The 6,000-nt window shown below is 40.1% G+C and overlaps 1 protein-coding gene across 1 annotated transcript in view; it reads right to left on the reverse strand.

Annotated features, from left to right (window-relative positions):
- Positions 1-5,638, reverse strand: part of LOC124553941 (ankyrin repeat domain-containing protein 65-like) — a 105,701-nt gene extending 100,063 nt beyond the window's left edge. Inside the window, exon 1 of the mRNA XM_047127959.1 lies at positions 5,518-5,638. The gene's annotated coding sequence lies outside the window, so the exon portion shown is untranslated. The remainder of the gene's footprint in view (positions 1-5,517) is intronic.
- Positions 5,639-6,000: the final 362 nt, after the last annotated feature.

Raw genomic sequence — 6,000 nt, forward strand, 5'->3', positions numbered from 1 at the left:
TGCTAGCCGGGGACTGTACTACTGGTCCTTACTATTGTAGCGATCTGGCCAAAAATTTTTTGTCCAAATTTCATTTTCATGGATACACCGAGAAGATAATACGTAATGTTTCTCATCTGTTATTCCTGTCAGTCGTTTATTTCCATTCTGGTACTCTGAATCTATGGATGTCGCTAGTAATTGTAACAACGCTGATCTTTCGCAAACCCAATTAACCACATAATCAGACAGCGATTGGCATTCATTCGTTCCGCTTTACTCCGTTCAGCTCGTATAGCCCCATCCCCTGTTGTCTGCGGAAAGTTTATTTCTAGATGCGACGAGGATTCTCCTGGCAGACACATCACGTACACTACGCACACATTCAAAAATCAACTTATGACTCATTCATAAACCCATTTAAAATGTGTTCAAACATGTTGCAAGACCAACAGGGACGCGTTTCAAAATCATATGAGTAATCTTAGAGACCAACGAGAGCTGGATGCTAGGCGTTTTGTGAAGTTTTTCTTGCTCAAGAGTATGAATTTGGCGCCCCCTTTTCCCGGTAGCATCTAGCTGCTTGCTGCGACTGCTTGCACAGCCAACAGCCACATTCCTGCAGTCAGAAGCGGGAGAATCTACTACTCAAACCCGACTGAACTGCAACACACAGAAACACCATGTATCCAAAAAATTGTCTTCGGAACGAAATTTTAGAAAGGATTCGTTCGAAATTCTTGATCTCAATCTGAAAAAATGATCGAAGGGCAACCAAGAGGATTTAAAGAGACTATCCCATCTTTAAGCGGTGGTTATTACGTTCTCCCAAATACGTCCTCCATCTACAAGACGTTTGGAAGAATTGCTTTGAGTAAATACAACAGACTTCAACCTGGACAGGTTTTCTGCACAGCTCGAAATGATGCGAACCATTACGACTGGTATACAACCATGTAACGTACCCTATACTGAAAGAAAACTTACCGCTGAACCTGTTAGGGTTAAAGAACTCCTCCAGGAAGTTATTTGCCTCATCATTCTGGTTCTGCCCGTCACCATCCTCAGAGGTCATTCGGCGCTTTGATACGATTTAAAACTTGCCTCAGATGAACGCTGACTCAATCCAGTCACCCCCTTACTCCTCTTCCATATTCATCAAGACACGACTGGAATAATTAATCTTATCCATTTCATGAAAAAATTTGTTTCCCGAACCGTAGAAAGGAAAACTACATTTGCAAATTTTACCTACAAATTTTTAGTCTAAATAAAAACAAAATAAATGTCCATTTCAAAATACGTTTTTCTTCTTCCATTATGATGTGATGCACGGTGTTTATAAAATAATAATAATAATAAAAGGTTTCTCTACCCGATTGTTAACCATAATCTACAGTAAATAGGTATTCCTTTTCGTAAATGGTCTGAAGAAAGTAGGACCAAGGTCTTTTTAATTTTTAAAAATTAAAGCATCGAGACAATTTTACAGAGGACGAACCTTAAAACTGGGTCCATATTATTTAACGAGTTGTTTCTGTAGAACAGCGGTGAGTACCTAACACCTTCCCACACGGTCGGTATTTATGTTTTCTTAACGGTTTTGCAAAAAGACGAAATCAGCAAATGGGTTTCCATGAACCCCCTCCCCCTGCCCAAAGAAATGGTAAGTCACTGAACGGGTCGTTCTATTAAACAGCCTTGACGCCACATCAAGTCTTCTCTTCCGCGGTTTCCTTTACTTATTTATTTATTTATTTTTTTGTCTTCACAACACAGGACCACGTAAGCAGAACCGTTGTTCCAGCTCCACGTACTGGAAACCCTGTCTTATGCTCGTACCGCGTGCCTGGAGTGCATGGAAGCGAAGGTGGTTTTCGTTTTCCAGTATATGTCCATTAAAACGTACCACGAACTTAATTTCGTAGAGTACAATTTAATAAGCAATGACTCCGAAACAAGCCACCTAAACCTCGCGAAAATTGAATATAATCTGGCTTCTGTTCCGGCTGCTGTTTTCGGCCAATCACAGCACAGGACAACTGTTGCCATGAGAAGAGTCACTGACGTCACACTATTTGTTAATGACGGGGAAATTCTCCGTACAACTTCGTGTGCGTTATGTGGGTAACAATGAAATTTCCATCCCGACGACAAATTTATTACCGTCTATTCATCTACATACTGATCAGTGAACGTTCTCATCTGAATTCTGGCCTCCATATAACACTACACATTTGCAGTCGAAGATCATACGGTTAGAAACATGTAAGGAACGACTAGTAAAGATATTGTTCTCCGGCTTGGACAGAAAACGCATTAAACTGCACATGATTATTGATGCACGAATTTCGTGAAACAAAATGTACCAGTAGTACTCTACAAGGTGTGGCGATAATAGCCTTGTTAATACCACTACCCATCTAGTTTGACCGATCATCAAAACGCCGGAAAGTCACTCCCAAAACGCAGTATGCGTGAAATACCTATAACAACAAAACCTAATTTAGTCCCCTTACAAGACATTCACATGCTTTGCCAAGTAAAGCTTCCCTTTCAGTCTAAGGTACTTAAAAGTTTCAGCACACTGTGCCTTTCAAGCAAGAATGTAGGAGGAAAATAAATGTGGTCTGTCTGTGCACGCAGGACGTCCCGTGAAATTACGACACAGGTCAAAGTAAATATCTGACATCGGCAGGGCACTCATGGGAGAATTCTTTTATCGTTCTAACGTTTGCTGAAGTTACCTTGCATTTTAGGTTTTAATTTGGAAGGTATGATACACAGGGTGAGTCAGGAGGAAACGTACATGTTTTGACGGGTGATGGCATTAGTTATTCTGAACAAAAAACTTGATGTAGATATATGGCCTATTCATAATGGTTTCCGAGATAGAACACTTAAGGTACATTTCTATTTTCGTTCTGTATTATTGTCTTTTTACAATGTACCACATTTACACAGATGAAGTTGGGACGAGTTTTTTGGTACAGGACGCTTTCGGTCTATCAGGTGGGAAAACTGCCTCAAACTGGCCTACAAAAAGCTACAGCGCACGCGCCAGGTTTTCAATATTCTCGCGATGTCTCCGCGCAAACTGTTAGTCATAGACAAAAAATAAATAGGACCTTTTTGTAGCAAATTAAATTTAGTTTAATCGTGTACTAAGACACGTTCTCCTTGGAATACGAGGTGTTATTAAGAAGAACGTACGGAAGTAATAAACATTCTATCTCGGAAACCATTCGCAATATGGCAAACGTCCACATAAAGTTCTTTGTTCAGTATCACATACTACCGCATCTGAAAGCATGTACCTTTCCTCCTCACTCGCCCTGTATATGGCAAAGTGCCTTAATTACAGTGCAAATGTGGACATCAGCCGCTGCTGCATAGCAATCCGTTGCCCATTCACATCCAATAGATTACCCGTCTCCAACCATACCGTCTTATTCCAACCTAACCTAGAACACCTGTGCTACTGACCTATCAGCGTAACCAGGGTTTCAGGGACGTAGTGAGGAGGTTATATCACTCCTTGTACCTGGACGTTTGTCTACTGTTCGCATTCCTATTTTTTCGTTTACTTCAACAAAAGACGTTGAAATTACTCTTTGCGTATTAGTATCAAGAGATCCGCTTGCTGTGATATAAACTGCACTGCTTGCTCTACGTAATAATACACTTTACATTGTAGGCAACTACAGATATAAGAATGTATTCTAGTTAAAACCGCAGCAGCAGTTGATTAATCCTTTATTTAAGCTAATAAAGTGTTACTCAACAACTCCTGTGCCTTTGTTTAACAAGAATATATATGTGAATCCTCAGTTTCTACCAAGCGACAATTGTGTCGTAAAGACATTTAAAAAACTTGGAACGAGAAATGTATCTCGCGACGAAGTAAACGTACACGAACCTCGTGTATCACCGACCGCAAAGACGGCGTAAAATTTTATAGTAAATATTAAGTTTACTCTTCGTATCAAGGAGTAAACTTCTTAAATGTATGCAATTAATACGGGAGAATAACGCTCCTTGATTATTGTTGTAATAGGTAGAAGACATACTGTACCACGTAAGTTAGATGTTGCTAATACTGTACGTTAAAGTTTAAATGTGCGTTATTTCGATGTACAGTGAGCCATCATGTTCCTCGCATCGAATTAATTTTTCTTAAGACGTTTACAGCTCCATAATTTTAGCGGCCTCTGCTTAGACGCCATTACGCGTCGCCCTATAATGCGAAATAATGCGGAAGCTCAGATAGCCCGCTTTAACATTTAACAAATTTTTTCACAGCAGTCAGCTGCAGACGAGAGCAAGACTAGTTTTGAGATTTTACTTTCCAGCTTACGCCGAGAGCCAGGATTTGACTACCACATCCTGAACATGTTGCGTGGGTCCAGAATGATTTCAATATATGAGTCCATGCTCCGAAAGTACAAATACGTCGAAGCTAATAATGCATTCAACAAGTTTTGCATCTTGGGCCACAGAATTACACTCGCGCGTCTATTTGAAGACTCCGAACTAATGAGAAAAATAGAAATAAATAAATATACTACTCCGGAAGAGACACTTCACAACCTTTTGTGTCTATCAGTCCACGAGCGAACTGCCAGTTGGTGAGTCCAACGGACATACTGTGAACCAGAAGTTCGCCTGTGCACTGCTCCATCACGAATATGGATAATAGTTTACTGCAGTAACATCTGTAATCGTCACACCACGTATTTCTATATCGTTCTGACCAATGATTAAGACTTTTCAGAAAATACATTGAGGACGACTGGTTTTAGCAAAAAAATGTTTCAATTTAGGCGCTTAATGTACGGTATTGTTTTCCTCATTCAAATACTTACATTGTTAGAAAAAGGATTGCAGTTTGGTAAGAATAAGCCACAGTCAGTCTGAAGATACAAGATTATTAATCTACGTGACTACAGTACTAAACCCGTAAAGGCGAACATTTTGAGGTCAACGTAAGAATTCATTGATTTCTGCAATTACACAAATACAATAGAGACGAAATGGGGCACAACCTTATCTAACTGACTACCCAAGAGGCGGAATTGTCGCCGAAAACATTACTCCACAAAAGTAAAAATATCAACTTGCTGTTTGCAAATGCAGGACAGGGAGAAACAACCTCCATTCCGTTATGTTATTCCCCACCTACAAGCAGGGTAGTTCTTATATACATCAGACGTAACGAGTACAACGCAACATTTCGAGAAAACAATTCAACAAAATGGCGCGAAAACGACAAAAATATCTAGTCCGTGACTGTGCTTTTCATTCTTGCCTATAGTCAGTACAACAGCAGATTTAACTGGAATTTCGATAGCGCTTAAAAATACCAAGATTTTTAATACGTAATTCGCTAGCATTTTGAGAACATAGTAACCTTCATAGTTTGCTTTATACGCAATAGCCTCGATGGAGAACACAGAAACCGCACAACTACCACGGCCTTTCAAAAACAAACGTAAATAATTCAACATAGCGGGAACGAATGGAAATGGTCACCTTTACCTTATTAACGGAGAAGTAGATATCAACTCGGAAGCTGCAGCACAAAATGCGGATGCACGTCTTCACACTGGAAACAGCTCGCTACAAATGCGGCAGACAACAGAAGGCGCAGGGACTGCCACGCTGCCAGTGCTGCCAACTGCTGAGAGGGCGGCAGGTACCAACTGCAGCCAGCCTCTCACAGGGGGCTGTGGTCTACTCACGCAGTACTGGCTCTGGAATTTCTGTAACAATGAGACGCTAAAAAGAATAAACAGAGTAATACGTCTCGATTGTGTCACACAACGATGAAGTACATTATAATGGCGATAGGACTTTTAATAGCTTTTCGTATAAAATTATAAATATAGAACAGAGAAGAAACGTGAAGTGCAAAAATATTTTTTGTTATCCCGTTCTGGGAAACGAACGATATGTTAATATTCAATGTAACTGCTTCAATGGAAATATGAAACCTACTTAACAGTCCTACATACGGCTAAT

The sequence above is a fragment of the Schistocerca americana genome, chromosome 11 (assembly GCF_021461395.2).
Source record: "Schistocerca americana isolate TAMUIC-IGC-003095 chromosome 11, iqSchAmer2.1, whole genome shotgun sequence".
NCBI classification, from domain to species: domain Eukaryota; kingdom Metazoa; phylum Arthropoda; class Insecta; order Orthoptera; family Acrididae; genus Schistocerca; species Schistocerca americana.